Genomic DNA, 13,463 nt, shown 5'->3' with positions numbered 1-13,463 from the left:
AAGCCTTCTGTATGTTTTGTCATCTTTGGAGAGCAAAGATACTACAACATTTTAGACTTGGAGAGGAGGTAGAGTTCAATTTATTTAACACTGACATTTTGCAGGTAGAAAATGTGTTCTTTTGTAAATAGGCTGGTTCATCTACAGAAGGGCAGGTGGCCTGTCTCTGTGAGAGGGCGTCTTGATCCTGGACGGTCAGTCACTTTCACTTCAACTCTTACATAGGGAAGCAGATCCTTTGGGTCCAGCTCAAATTAAGTGGTATTTACTAAAAGCTGTGGGAAGTCCACTATTCCCTGCACCATCCCAGCATCATTCCGTCTGTCTTGAGTCACAGCCTGACTCTTGGTGTGGAAGCTTATCAGGAGCCACAGCCTCATGAACGTGGAGATTTGAAATCATTTTCTGTGAATCTAAACCTCAGGGTCGAAGTTGAGGAGGACAGCTTCATTGGTCAACTCTGCATGAAGCTGAGTGCCTTTTTGGATCCACATTCCTCGATATACAAAATGTACTTTGGGGTGCAGCCTGCATCTCGGGGTCTTTTCCTGACTTGGGCTCTTTTGCGTCGTTGATACCTGCAGAGTATAGGTGTGTGGGAGGAGGAGTGGGGGAGGTGGGCAGCTCTCACGTTGGGGGTGGAGTATGTCAGTCTTCTGTCTCATGGTAAACTGCTGTTTTTTTTTTTTTTTTTAAAATCTGAGATGGTCCTAAAGCCAAGGGCAGCAGTGGGTATCACAGTACTACAACACTACACAAGTTTGCTTGAATGGAATTCCCTGTTCGTAGACCTATACCTGGAGTGAGTCTGCAGCTTGGCTGTGCTCCCTGGGCCTTGTCTCTGGATTTGCCATCCCGCTGCTGGCTGGGAGCTGCCCTGTGTGTCCCCCAGGGCTTGCCTTTTTCTTTCTTCAGGTTTCTTCTCTATGGCTTTGTTCTTTAGGCTCACCATCCTGCTACTTATCTGTCCCTGATGTGGACCATGTTTGCACCTTCTAGAGTTTGGACCCCAGCTATACGAAGTCAAATTAAATCTTAAAACATTTTTTTTTTATTGCAATATAGTTGATTTACAAGTTGTGTTAGTTTTAGGTGTACAGAGAAGTGATTCAGTTTTATATATGATGTATATATATGTATGTATGTTTTTGTTCTTTTTTAGATTCTTTTCCACTTTATTGTTAGATATTAAGTATAGTTCCCTGTGCTTTACATTAGATCTTTGTTGTTTATTATGTATATAATAGTGTTATATATTTCAGTCTCAAACTCCTGATTTATTCCCTCCTCTTTCCCCAGAAGTCATATTAAATCTTATGGAGGAGCTGCAAAAATCAAGACATTGAAAACTGTCTTCTAAATAATATCATTCTACTCCTTTCAAGGTTGTCATGAAGCAGAGAAATGAAAAGATTAACTATAAATCAGAAAATGTCAGCCTGATGGGCTGGGCAGGCATGATCCAATAGTGGAGCAAAATTAACAGGGAACTCTGTGTAGCTACATTTTAAAGTATGCTCATTGTCTATAAAGATGAGAAAAAACTTTTATAATGTTGGCTCTTGATTTTTTTAATTAGGTTTTTGAAATAAAGAAGCCACATAATTGTAAGCTATTGCTAAACTTTTATATTGGTTATAACTATTATAAATCCAGAATAATGGAAGGAATCCCTATTTTCATCTTTGGATTGTTTTTAACCCCAGCTTACTTTTGAAAAGATTATTGGCAACATGCAGATATGTATACTATACATGAGATAAAATTTAAAAGTGAAAAAAGTGATGCAAAGAAAATGTCACCCCAGTAAGAGAGAGCCAGGAGTAATTTTGACTTTTACAAGGCAATTAAGTCTTGTTCTTGTTTCTGTCAATCATTATTCCTGATATAATATTTCTGTAAATTTTCAATTGTGTTCATTTCTCACTGTGTTGTATAGAGCTCTCATTAGAAATAGGATTGAATGACATTGGAAGTGTTTTACTTTCACGTCTGCATTTGGGCAGGCTGTTGGACATTGGTGGGCTGGAATGTGAACTCACTGATCACTTTTCCAATCCTGTTATTTTCCAGTGTGGTTTGGAAAAAAATTCTCTACATATGAAGTCAAGAAAGCACACTTCTGGTTAACAAATTTAGTGAGGTTCAGTTTTTCCTCTCGTGGAGAGTCCTGGAAAATCACTTCAGAAAAGAGGTCATGGGTCACTTATAGAAGAAACTGCTCAGCATGCATTAAGACTTAGCACATTCTGCAGGCTACTGTGGACTCTCGCCCGGCCTCTGATGGATAAGTTCAAAACCTATTGATAACGGTACTAAGAATTGGAAACAAAGCCATTTTGTGTAGCATTTCGGTTTATGACTAGTCAGATTTCTCCCAGACTTTGGGGCTGCGTGTAGAAGTTTATTTCACACATGGATGTGATAAGTGAAGACTGACAATTTCTGAACACTGTTGTATATTATTTACGGCAGGGATCGCCTGTAATGCAATATTTTATAATAAAAGTTTTATTGTGGTATAATTCACATACCCTGTAATCCACCTATTTAAAGTATACAGTGCAGTGGTTCAGTAGATTCACAGTTGTGCAGGTAGCACCCCAACCCATTTGGAATATTTCCATCACTTGGAAAAACCCTATATCCATTAGCAGTCACCCCCAATTTCCCGACATTCCTGGCCCTAGGCAACCACTAATCTACTTTATCTATAGAGTTGCTTATTCTGGATATTTTATATAAAATGGAGTCATATAATAATAGCATGTGGACTTTTCTGCTTGGCTTTTTCACTTAGCATAATTTTAAAGGTTTACCCATTTTGTAACTTGTATTAGTACTTCATTTCTTTTTATTGCCTGATAATATATTCCATTCTTTAGATATACATTTTATTAATCTATTCATCAACTGGTGGACATTTGAGTTGTTTCCACATTTTAGCTGTTACTAATAATGCTACCAGGACCATCTGTGTATAAATTTCGTGTGGACATATGTTTTTATTCCTCTTGGATATATACCTAGGAGTGGATTGCTGGGTCATATGTAACTCTATATTTAACTTTTTGAGGAACTTCTAGACTGTTTTCCAAAGTTATTGCACCATTTTACATTCCTATTGGCAGTATATGAGCTTTCCCAATTTTCCCACATCCTCACCAGCACTTAGTTATTATCTGTTTTTTTGGTCTTTTATGCAGTTTTTTGTTTTTTTTTCTTTTCTCTTTGCATTGTTAGCATTTGTTCCTTCAGGAGAGTGGAATTTATATACCTAAGGAAGTAGGATGTGGTTAGCTCTGGTATGCCTGTGAGCTGTAATGCAGCTCTGTGCTAGAACCAGCATGCTTCCTTGTTTTTGACCTTGACCCCAAATCACAGCATTAACCAAACCACATATGTACCACAAGAAATATTTCTTTTCAGAAGTTCACATCTGATCTTTTGATTTAATCTTTGAGATATAGCAGATATACATGAGAATACATAAAATATAAGTATAGTTAAAAAACAATTGTAAAGCACAACAATAACCCACCAAGATTATAAAGTAGAAATTTATAGTTCTAGATAGCCATTAATAATGAAGATTGCTGAGAAAGTATTTAAATATTATAAATACTAATAATCATTAACAGATTTCCTCTGTGCCTTTCCTTTTAACATCCCCCAGCCCCTAAAATCACTAACCTTCAGGGGTAATAATTTTTTGTGTTTTTCCTTATAGTCTTACGGCATGCATGTGAGTACATGCATGTACACCCACATATACACACACAAAAATGTAGGTTAGATTGCTTGTTTTCAAACTTTATGTAAATGAAACCATTATATGCATTGTCTGCTGAATACTTCTGTTAAACATTAATTTTTGAGTTTCAAAGATAATGTGTGTAGCTGTTTGTTTTTGTTACCAGATAGTGTCCCAGTTCCTTATTTTTATACTCATTTCTTGATGAGCATTTGGGTTGTTCCTGGATCTGAATAATTTTGAGCAATGCTTCTGTGAACATTCTTGTCCATGTCTCCAAGCCTGCAGGAATTTCTCTGGAATATTTACCAAATAATAGAATTATAGCTTTACTAGATAATGCCAAACCTCTTTTTAAAAATGCTGTAATTGCTTTCTTCTACAGTCTTATCAATCTTTAATGTTTTCAGACTTTAAAGATTTTGCCAGTCTGGTGGGTGGTTCTTGTAACAATATCTCATCATGGTTTTAATTAGCATTTCCATAAGTGTCTCATTACTTTTAAAATTTCATCTAGCCCATGAGCAGTTATGCTTTTTGTTTCCTTAAAGAAAAGTGGACATTGGATTACCTGAAAATCTTATGTGCTCTTGCAAAATCATTGAGATGATATGTTCCTTAGATTATCATAACTGAGAACTTGTGCACTTCAGATTTTTTTTTCAATCCAAAGATTTTTCTCTTGCCATATAAATTTTTGTACAATAAACTTAAAAATATATGGAATTACTTGTTTAGGTTACCAACTTGATACCTTTTACCTAACATATAGGCAACTACAAGCAGTAAGTTTGTGGTTTGCTAATATTGATTCTCTGAGACCAATATATCTAGACTGTCACGTGCTTATGGTGAATAAAGTACTTCAGAGGAACTCATAACGTCTAATTTAAAAGATTCTAGATATTAGAAAGTAATACCTTTTTTGTGTGTGTGCATACACGTGTGTCCGTGTATTTGGACCATTTTGATCTTTTCCACTAGTGTTTTGTGCCAGAGAAAGAAAGTTACTGTTTTTAAAGGAGAAAACAAGTATTTTAAAAACTGAACAGTAACCTAAAACCAAATCTGGCTTAATTTAATGAGAAAAAGTAAGACTGTCACTTCAGATATGAGGAAATGGGCTAAAAGCAGAACTTTTGGTATGAAATTTAAAAAAAAAATGTACTTAGGAACACTTACTCTAGGACTCCTATAAGAGGAAAGACTAAATTGTAGCACACGCTACTTGGAGGTTTTTCTTTTTTTAAAAAAAGAAAAACTTTGAAAAATAGCTACCGGTACAGAAGAGCCTGGAGGGCTACAGTCCATGGGATTACAAAGAGTCAAACACAACTGAACGACTGAGCCATGTATGCACAGGTGATGTATCTTCTTGTTGGGTGATTTGTATAGGAGACAAAAGTTAACGAATTACTGCCTTTATTTTCAGTTCTTGAGCAGAGATGAGTTTAGGTTGTTGTTGGGGGCAGGGTATTTTGTCTTATCAGATCAAGTATCCTTTATATTATGTGCCATGTGCCTACCGTTTGCTCACTCGTGTCTGACTCTTCGAAGCCCCATGGACCATGGCCTGCCAGGCTCCTCTGTCCATGGGATTCTCCAAGCAAGAACACTGGAGTGGGTTGCCATTTCTTACTGCAGGGAATCTTCCCAACCCAGAGATTGAATCCACCTTTCTTGCATCTGCTGCGTTGGCAGTTGGATTCTTAACCACTGTGCCACTTGGGAAGTTTCTATTATTAATTAATAGCTTCCTTGGTGGCTCAGACAGTAAAGAATCTGCCCACAGTGCGGGAGACCTGGGTTTGATCCCTGGGTTGGGAAGATGCCATGGAAGAGGACACGGCAACCCACTCCAGTATTCTTGCCTGGAGAATCCCAGGGACAGAGGAGCCTAGTGGGCCACAGCCCATGGGGTTGTAAAGAGTTGGACGCAACTAAGCACAGCACATGTACATGCCTCACTCATGAGTATTATGTATTATTCAAGATGTCACAGGAATATTTGCACCCTTATGGGTGAATTTTCATTGAATATTTGTGGGAGGGGGTGGTTTCAAGGAAGAGTGAAACAGGGACGATCTCCCATTGATACTGGAAATCAAAATGCTGCTGCTGCTGCTAAGTCGCTTCAGTCGTGTCTGACTCTGTAGGACCCCATAGATGGAAGCCCACCAGGCTCCCGCGTCCCTGGGATTCTCCAGGCAAGAACACTGGAGTGGGTTGCCATTTCCTTCTCCAATGCATGAAAATGAGAAGTGAAAGGGAAGTCGCTCAGTCGTGTCCGACTCTTAGTGACCCCATGGACTATAGCCTACCAGGCTCCTCCATCCATGAGATTTTCCAGGCAAGAGTATTGGAGTGGGGTGCCATTGCCTTCTCCGGGAAATCAAAATAGAACTGTTTAATTGCTTTAAATATTTTGGTCTTGTTTTTATAATTGAACACTCTTTAGACTAAAAAACAGTTTCTCCCTGTAATACTATAGCAATATCCTATAACCTTATTCTAGATTGAATTTTCATACTATAGCATGCAGAATAGAAGTGAGTCTTTTTGTTAAGTACACTGAATTTCAGTTTAAAGTCATAAATCTTTGTTTTGTATCCCATTTTATAAACTGTTTCATAAAGATGTCCACAAATAGAACAATGTTTACAAGTCATGATGGAAGATACAAAAAAGAGAAGCTGCTAGAAATTGTTTACTTACATGATGGGAATGTTCCCTGCCTTGAATTTTGCTATAACCTTCATAAATCACATCAGATTAAGAATCCAGGATACATATGTTTGTGCTAGAAAATAACCTGGTTTTCAGGAGAGATGGTTTCATTTTATTCTTTTTAGTGGCACTTGTTTTTATTCTTGGGAGGTATTGCTCTTTCCTAACACCATGGGAGTTCAAGGTTGGTTAAGAAGTCTTCTCAGTCTTCCTTTATACACAAAGGGCCTAAAAAACATTTATTTATGTCAGTAAATCTATGGACACTTCAGGAAACTATATTTAATTCATTTCCACAAAGAATTTATTTAAGATATATTGCATTTTGCCAGGCCAGTGGTTACTAGGCACATTTCAGCCTGTTGAAATAGAAACCAAAGAGATTAAATTGCATAGAATCAAGAGATTATGAATATGCACATTTCAGAATAAGCATCTATATAAAGTTTATTTCAGATTTTTATGTCCCTGATTTATTAATTTAGATCAGAGTATGTATATGCATTGACATTGGTGGGGGAAGTCAGCATTTGAAAACTACCCATTTCATTCTGAATTAGGATTGTAATTCAACCAAGTTTGTGGGTCTCTGCCTTTTTCCAATATGTATTGGACTGTTTGGATCACTGCTGTGTTTCTAGTACCTCAATCAATACCTGTTGCAGGGTAGCTGTCTAAATTTTTGTTGAATGAGTTCATGAAATGAATGAATGAATGAGTAACCACTGATCTTTTGTTGATTGTTTGAGAGCATATAAGCTGTGTTGAGTTGTTTGATCTCTCTCCATTGAAATGGTTCTTAAAAATTACAGTCAGAAGTAATAACAAAGTTGAAGAATGCATGTGTTCTTGTCATGGTCTGCTTGTTCCAGACACTCTGGAATCTAGATCCTAACTCTCCTTTGTGTTCATGTTTTCTTTTAAGAGTAATTATGACTGTCTCAAGGCTAAAGAATCAGAAGCTGTAAGAGAACTCTTGGTAGTGCCAACAGTCATTTCTTTCTCTACCCGTTCAAATGCTTGAGAATTTTGGAGGCGTTCGTCTCTGTTCCTTTTGGATCTTCCTCAGAGATGATAAAAGGAGTTTGAAAATGTTGGTGTCATTTACTTTTCTACAAGGAACACATTTAGATTTTGCCAGGAAGGAGAAGAGTATCCTTTGTGCCATTTGTGTTGTCTCATTATCTTAATGGCCCTGCAGCATTGGAATAGAGATTAGCCCATTTTGTTCAGTTGCAAAGTCATGTCCAACTCTTTGCGACCCCGTGACCTGCGGCATGCCAGGCTTGTTTTTTGTTTGTTTTTTTTATAGATCAGGAGACCAAGGCTCTCAAATGCTATATTTGCCCCCAGGAATGTACGCTCGTGAAGGCTAGAGTTGTGCATGTCTTGTTCACCATTGTGTTTTCATGATGTGGTAGTAGGCTGGTGCAAAAGTAATTGCAGTTTCGCACTGTTGACCTTGCCATTGGAATACATTCTTGAACATGGTTATGTCGTACCTCATTTTAATGGACATTTCTCTTTATTTATTTATTTATTTATTTTTGCTAGTGGCATTACTTACTGTTTATTTTATATTTATTCTAGACTGTAGAAATGATGTTAGACAAAAAGCAAGTTTGAGTGATTTTTTTTTTTAATTCGAATTCAAAATGGGTCATAAAGCAGCAGAGACAACTTGCAACATCAGTGACACATTTGGCCCAGGAACTGCTAATGAACATACAGTGCAGTGATGGTTCAAGAAGTTTTGCAAAGGGAGATGAGAGCCTTGAAGATGAGGAGCGTAGTGGCCAGCTATTGGAAGTTGGTAGTTGACCAGTTGAGAGCCATCATTGAAGCTGATCCTCTTACAACTACATGAGAAATGGCTGAAGAACGCAATGTTAATCATTCAACCGTTCATTTGACTTTGAAGCAAATTGGAAAGGTGAAAAAGCTTGCTAAGTGGATGCCTCACGAGCTGACTGCAAATCAGAAAAATCATCATTTTGAAGTGTTGTCTTATCTTATTCTGTGCAACAACAAATCATTTCTTGGTCAGATTGTGATGAGTGACCAAAAGTGGTACAACCGGCTATGACTAGCTCAGTGTTGGGATGGAGAAGAAGCCCCAGATCTCTTCCCAAAGCCAAAAAAGGTACCAGAGAAAGGTCACGGCCACTGTTTGGTAGTCTGCTGCTGGTCTGGTCCACTACAGCTTTCTAAATCCTGGCAAAGCCATTACATCCGAGAAGTATGCTCAGCAAATGGATGCGATACATTGAAAACTGCAAATGCCTGTAACTGGCATTGGTCAACAGAAAGGGCCCAGTTCTTCTGCATAATGCCCGACCTCATGTCATACAAGCAAGGCTTCAAAAGTTGAGCAAATTGGGACATGAAGTTTTGTCTCATCCACCATATTCACCTGACCTCTTGCCAACTGTCTACCACTTCTTCAAGTATCTTGACAGCTTTTTGCAGGGAAAATGCTTCCACAACCAGCAGTAGGCAGAAAATGCTTTCCAAGAGTTCATCAAATCCCGAAATATGGATTTTTACATTACAGGAATAAACAAACTTATTTCTCATTGACAAAAATATGTTGATAATAACGGTTCCTAGTTTGATTAATAAAGATGTGTTTGAGCCTAGTTATGATTATTTAAAATTCACAGTCTGAAACTGTAATTATGTTTGTACTAACCTAATACAATGCCTGGCACCTGGTGAGTAAATACTGATTGGCTTTACTTTTGCCTGGGATCCCATGACTAGTTAGTGGAAGCAACTGAGCTTACATGTGGTTTTCACTCATTCCACAGCCTTTGCACTCTTGCACTGTAGTTCTTGTACTTTTCTGAGAAGTGATTGTGAGTTACACATCTCTCAGAAAAAGTGATTACATATATAGCATGCCTATCTTAGATTTCTCAGCAGGGATAGGATTTTGGCATGGCACCTGTTTTAATGCTGCAGGGAGGTGAAGGTTATTTCTCTCCGCAGAACATGCTAATGACCATCACTGGCTGCTCATAGTGTGTTTACTAATCTTATATAATGTACTGCTTACCCTCATTTTTCAAATTTTTATATTTTCAAATTGGTATAGCATTGAAAATAACCAGGAAATAAGTGTAACTGATAACTGGCCAGAATTATACACATTGCCATTTGTTAGTATGATTTGATTCTATGTACTGCGCCTCCTGTTCTTCTGCTACTCTCATAAAACCGTATAAGCTGTCTTTTCTTTTACTCTCGGATTTTTGCTATTTTGAAGTTTTGGGAATCAGGGAAGGTGTTGCTATTTTTCTGCTGTTCTGTGGCACCTTTGCACAGGATGGTGTAGTGGAAAAGAGCAGACCATGTCAATGGAATGCTGGAGCTGGTATGTACCATCTGCTGAGAGCCGACCATCAGATGTTTCAGACATCTCAGTACCTGGCTGTTAAACACAGCCATTATTTAACATTAAGATTTCAGTTCAGTTGTGTTGGACTCTTTGCAACCCCATGGACTGCGAGGCTTCCCTGTCCATCACCAACTCCCGGAGTTTACTCAAACTCATGTTCATCGAGTTGGTGATGCCATCCAACCACCTCATCCTCTATTGTCCCCTTCTCCTTCTGCCTTCAATCTTTCCCAGCATCAGGGTCTTTTCAATGAGTCAGTTCTTCACATCAGGTGGCCAAATATTGGAGCTTCAGCTTCAGCATCAGTCCTTCCAGTGAATATTCAGGACTGATTTCCTTTAGGATGGACTAGTTTGATCTCCTTGCAGTCCAAGAGACTCCTCCAGCACCACAGTTCAAAAGCATCAATTCTTCGGTGCTCAGCTTTCTTTATAGTCCAACTCTCACATCCATACATGACTACTAGAAAAACCATAGCTTTACCTAGACATTAAGATATATAAGCTTACAATTAAAATTGTATTTAATAACAAAGGCAACAAGTACTTGAAACTCCTCATTTCCTGTTTTTTAAGTAAATGTTGCTATTATCTTTAGGTCTCGTGTGTGTATATGGTGGAAATACTGTGTTGCAGTATGTTGCTGTGCATGTCTTTCCCAAGTCCTTAGGCAGTGATATGTTGCTGGGTTGATATGGGACATGGTGGGAGAAGATATATACCACAGAAACTGGCAAACACTACAATCCAGGACATACCCCCCTCCTTTTTTTCCTGGAGGAGCATTTGTTGTTAAATATTTACAACCACACACTCAGTGGGATGCCTAGAAACAAGGAGGTTGATACTGCTTTCTTTTGTGTTATTTGTTTGGTTATCTTTACAATACATAGTCACAGTGAGGGAAAGAAATAGCTAATAGATAAGGGAACAAGAGTGAGGAAGCAGGTTGAAATACAGAGGCATGCCTTAGCCTAGAGGCAAACATGGGACTACCTCAGATAATGTGTGTGGTAAAACTATGCTGACTTATTTACTGGTATTGCAGGTTATTTTTGGAAAATTTACAGCTTTATAAAATGATTACCCAACATGTTGTTCTCAGCTAAAATCCTTTTTTAATAACATTTACACTCCAAAATTAAATGATTTTTTAAAATATAAACTGTTCTAGAATAATTTCATACATTTTTAGAGCTCAGGGAGTTGGATATGCTTTTGAGACAAAAACATCTTTAAGGTGCCTTCATTTGTTTTTTAAAAAATTGAGGTAAAATTAGTGTATAATATTATATATCTTGCAGATGTACAAACTTTCACTCATTTTTAATTACATGATGATGATATGTTTGTGTGTGTAGATAGTGAATAATTCAGCATTTCATAATTTATGTCCCTTGGGAGATAGTTACACATATACCTGGCAGTCAGACAGCTAAGCTAGATTGCTCAGGGTTTTCCCTGCTCTTACCTTGATGTAGAAGTTTACTTGTGCCAGTGTCATGTTTTTTGAGCATCTCCCCAGAATGTATCACTGCTTCCCTCACAAGCCCATAGCAGCTCCTGTCGACATTTCTGTTCCGGGGCGCCTTGAGCACTTGTGGGACACTGAGAGCTGCATCTCTTCTGGCAGAGGTGCGCGGCAGCCCTTTAGAGGAGCCGCCCAAGGGGTTGCCTGAGCAGGGCTCGGGGATGTTGTGCAGCCTTCGGCTCCATACACATTGCTCAGATTGAAGTCCACCTGTAGAACCAAGCCAGAGGGCACATTTGGGGGTGGAGGGATGGGGTCTGGTGCTTGTGTGTGCTCACAAACTGGTTACTAAATATTAAAGTAGATGCAGGGGTTAAATCCTCCCTAAAAAGATGTTTTTCAAGCCGGATGGTTGTGTTTACTGCAGGGATTGCACATTTGTTGGAAATAACATCAAGTACAGTGGAGATGAGTCATTTATTTCCTAGCCACTTGGCCAATATCAAACAATTAAAAACCATTTCATGGATAAGGCCATGCAACCAGAAATACCTACAGGGACTGACTTCATGATACACTTATTGAAAAGAGCAGGCTGAACTTAACTTGTCCTCACTAGGGAGCGTGCCATGTGACTCTGAATGATGAAAGTAGTGCACGTGCCAAGTAGATTGTTCTGGTCCAGTCACTTCTACTGGGTGAGTTACTTTGTTCTCTGCACTATAAGCTAACTGTTAACATTTCTGTTTAAATAGCACTTTATGAAAATTCTCATAGTATCTTCACATTTTATGTGTGCCACAAAGAAGGAAATTCAGTACTTAATTAAATTTAAAAACAGCCATTTTAAAAACTAGGTGACTGTGAAAGGCTGACTTCAACACATCAATTTAAAGCCACTGTGGTCAGTTTCCATCCTGCCTCTGAGGTTTTACACAAAACTGGCTTCCTGTCAAGGTCCACTATTTACCTTCCTTCAAGAAGGGTTTTTAACACTCAGATCTAACTTTGGGGTTTAAATTTTATTATCTTTGTTACTTAATTGCTATGTTTAAGAATTTTAGCCAAGTTCTCTTCCACTTCCCTCCTTACTGACTTTTATTGAAAGTAGAAATGCAAGTTTAGAGGGGATGATTATTTCCTAATTCCATAGATTCCTGTAGAATTTTCCTCCTAAGGAACTGGCCGTACCTTCGTTGTCACTCTTGAGTTGAGTGTAGAATCTTCAGGATTGTGGACAAGTCAGATATTTGTTGTCCCCATACGCCACACAAGTGAACAAACCACAGCTACCCCACAGAAGACTGGTGAGTCAGGACAGATACCACAACTTCAGCTTTGCTGTGCTGGTGATTGGGGTTAGGAGGTAATAAGCAAGGTTATGATTCATTGCTTACAAGTGAATTGTTTCTCACTAGGCTGTAGTTGCCTTCAGTCTCCATTCCAGGAGGGCTCCCGTGGCTGATGGGGAGAGAGGAAGGAAGGATACGATGACTTGTTCCCTCCGTCCTTGCTCCGAGAGCCTGGGAGGCTTGGTGAAGAATGTGAGGAAGCCAAGCCTCCAGTGCGTGGAGATGGTTGGGAATGTTATACAGAAACCTGCTGTGTATCGTTACTACTCCTTTCCCTTGGTCTCCTCTGACTCCCTGGGTGAAACAGGAGAGCTCAGATGAAGCACATTTTGTAAATATAATTTTCAGCAGAGAGTCAGACACAACTGAACACACAAACACAGCTTTCAGCTAAATGAAACATGCCTTTCCCATGGTTGACTTTTTTTTTTTTTTTTTAATAGTTTTGAGTTCAAACCAAGACAATAGAATTTCATTATGCAAATCTTTGAACCACTTTTATAGCATCACTGTCTTAGTGTTGCTCTAGTGTTTAAAGTCTTCTCTGTTTACTGTAAGATAAAACCTTTGTGTTTGGTTGGAAAAGAAAGGGACTCCTTGGAGGCCCTTGCGAGTGGCTGTATGAAGATAGGCGGCTGAGACCTGCACACAAAGGCCTTCTGTGCTGGGCCTCAGTGGCTCTACAGAGGTGGCGAGCCATTCCCAGAGCGGAGGTGTATGAAGATGCAAAGCTGAAGCTCCCTTACTTCAAAATACAGT

The 13,463-nt window shown here is 38.7% G+C and overlaps 1 protein-coding gene across 8 annotated transcripts in view; it reads left to right on the top strand.

Annotated features, from left to right (window-relative positions):
- FNDC3B (fibronectin type III domain containing 3B) overlaps positions 1-13,463 on the top strand; it is a 356,072-nt gene that overhangs the window by 122,222 nt on the left and 220,387 nt on the right. Inside the window, exon 1 of one of the 8 annotated variants that reach the window (XM_061415740.1) lies at positions 11,972-12,050. The exons of the other annotated variants lie outside the window; for them this stretch is intronic. The gene's annotated coding sequence lies outside the window, so the exon portion shown is untranslated. Of the gene's footprint in view, positions 1-11,971; positions 12,051-13,463 lie in introns of those variants that run through there. 8 annotated transcript variants of the gene reach the window in all.

This window comes from Bos javanicus, chromosome 1, assembly GCF_032452875.1.
Source record: "Bos javanicus breed banteng chromosome 1, ARS-OSU_banteng_1.0, whole genome shotgun sequence".
Taxonomy (NCBI): Eukaryota; Metazoa; Chordata; class Mammalia; order Artiodactyla; family Bovidae; genus Bos; species Bos javanicus.
Note: the sequence above shows the minus strand (reverse complement) of the source record. Positions and strands in the feature narration are given on the sequence as shown.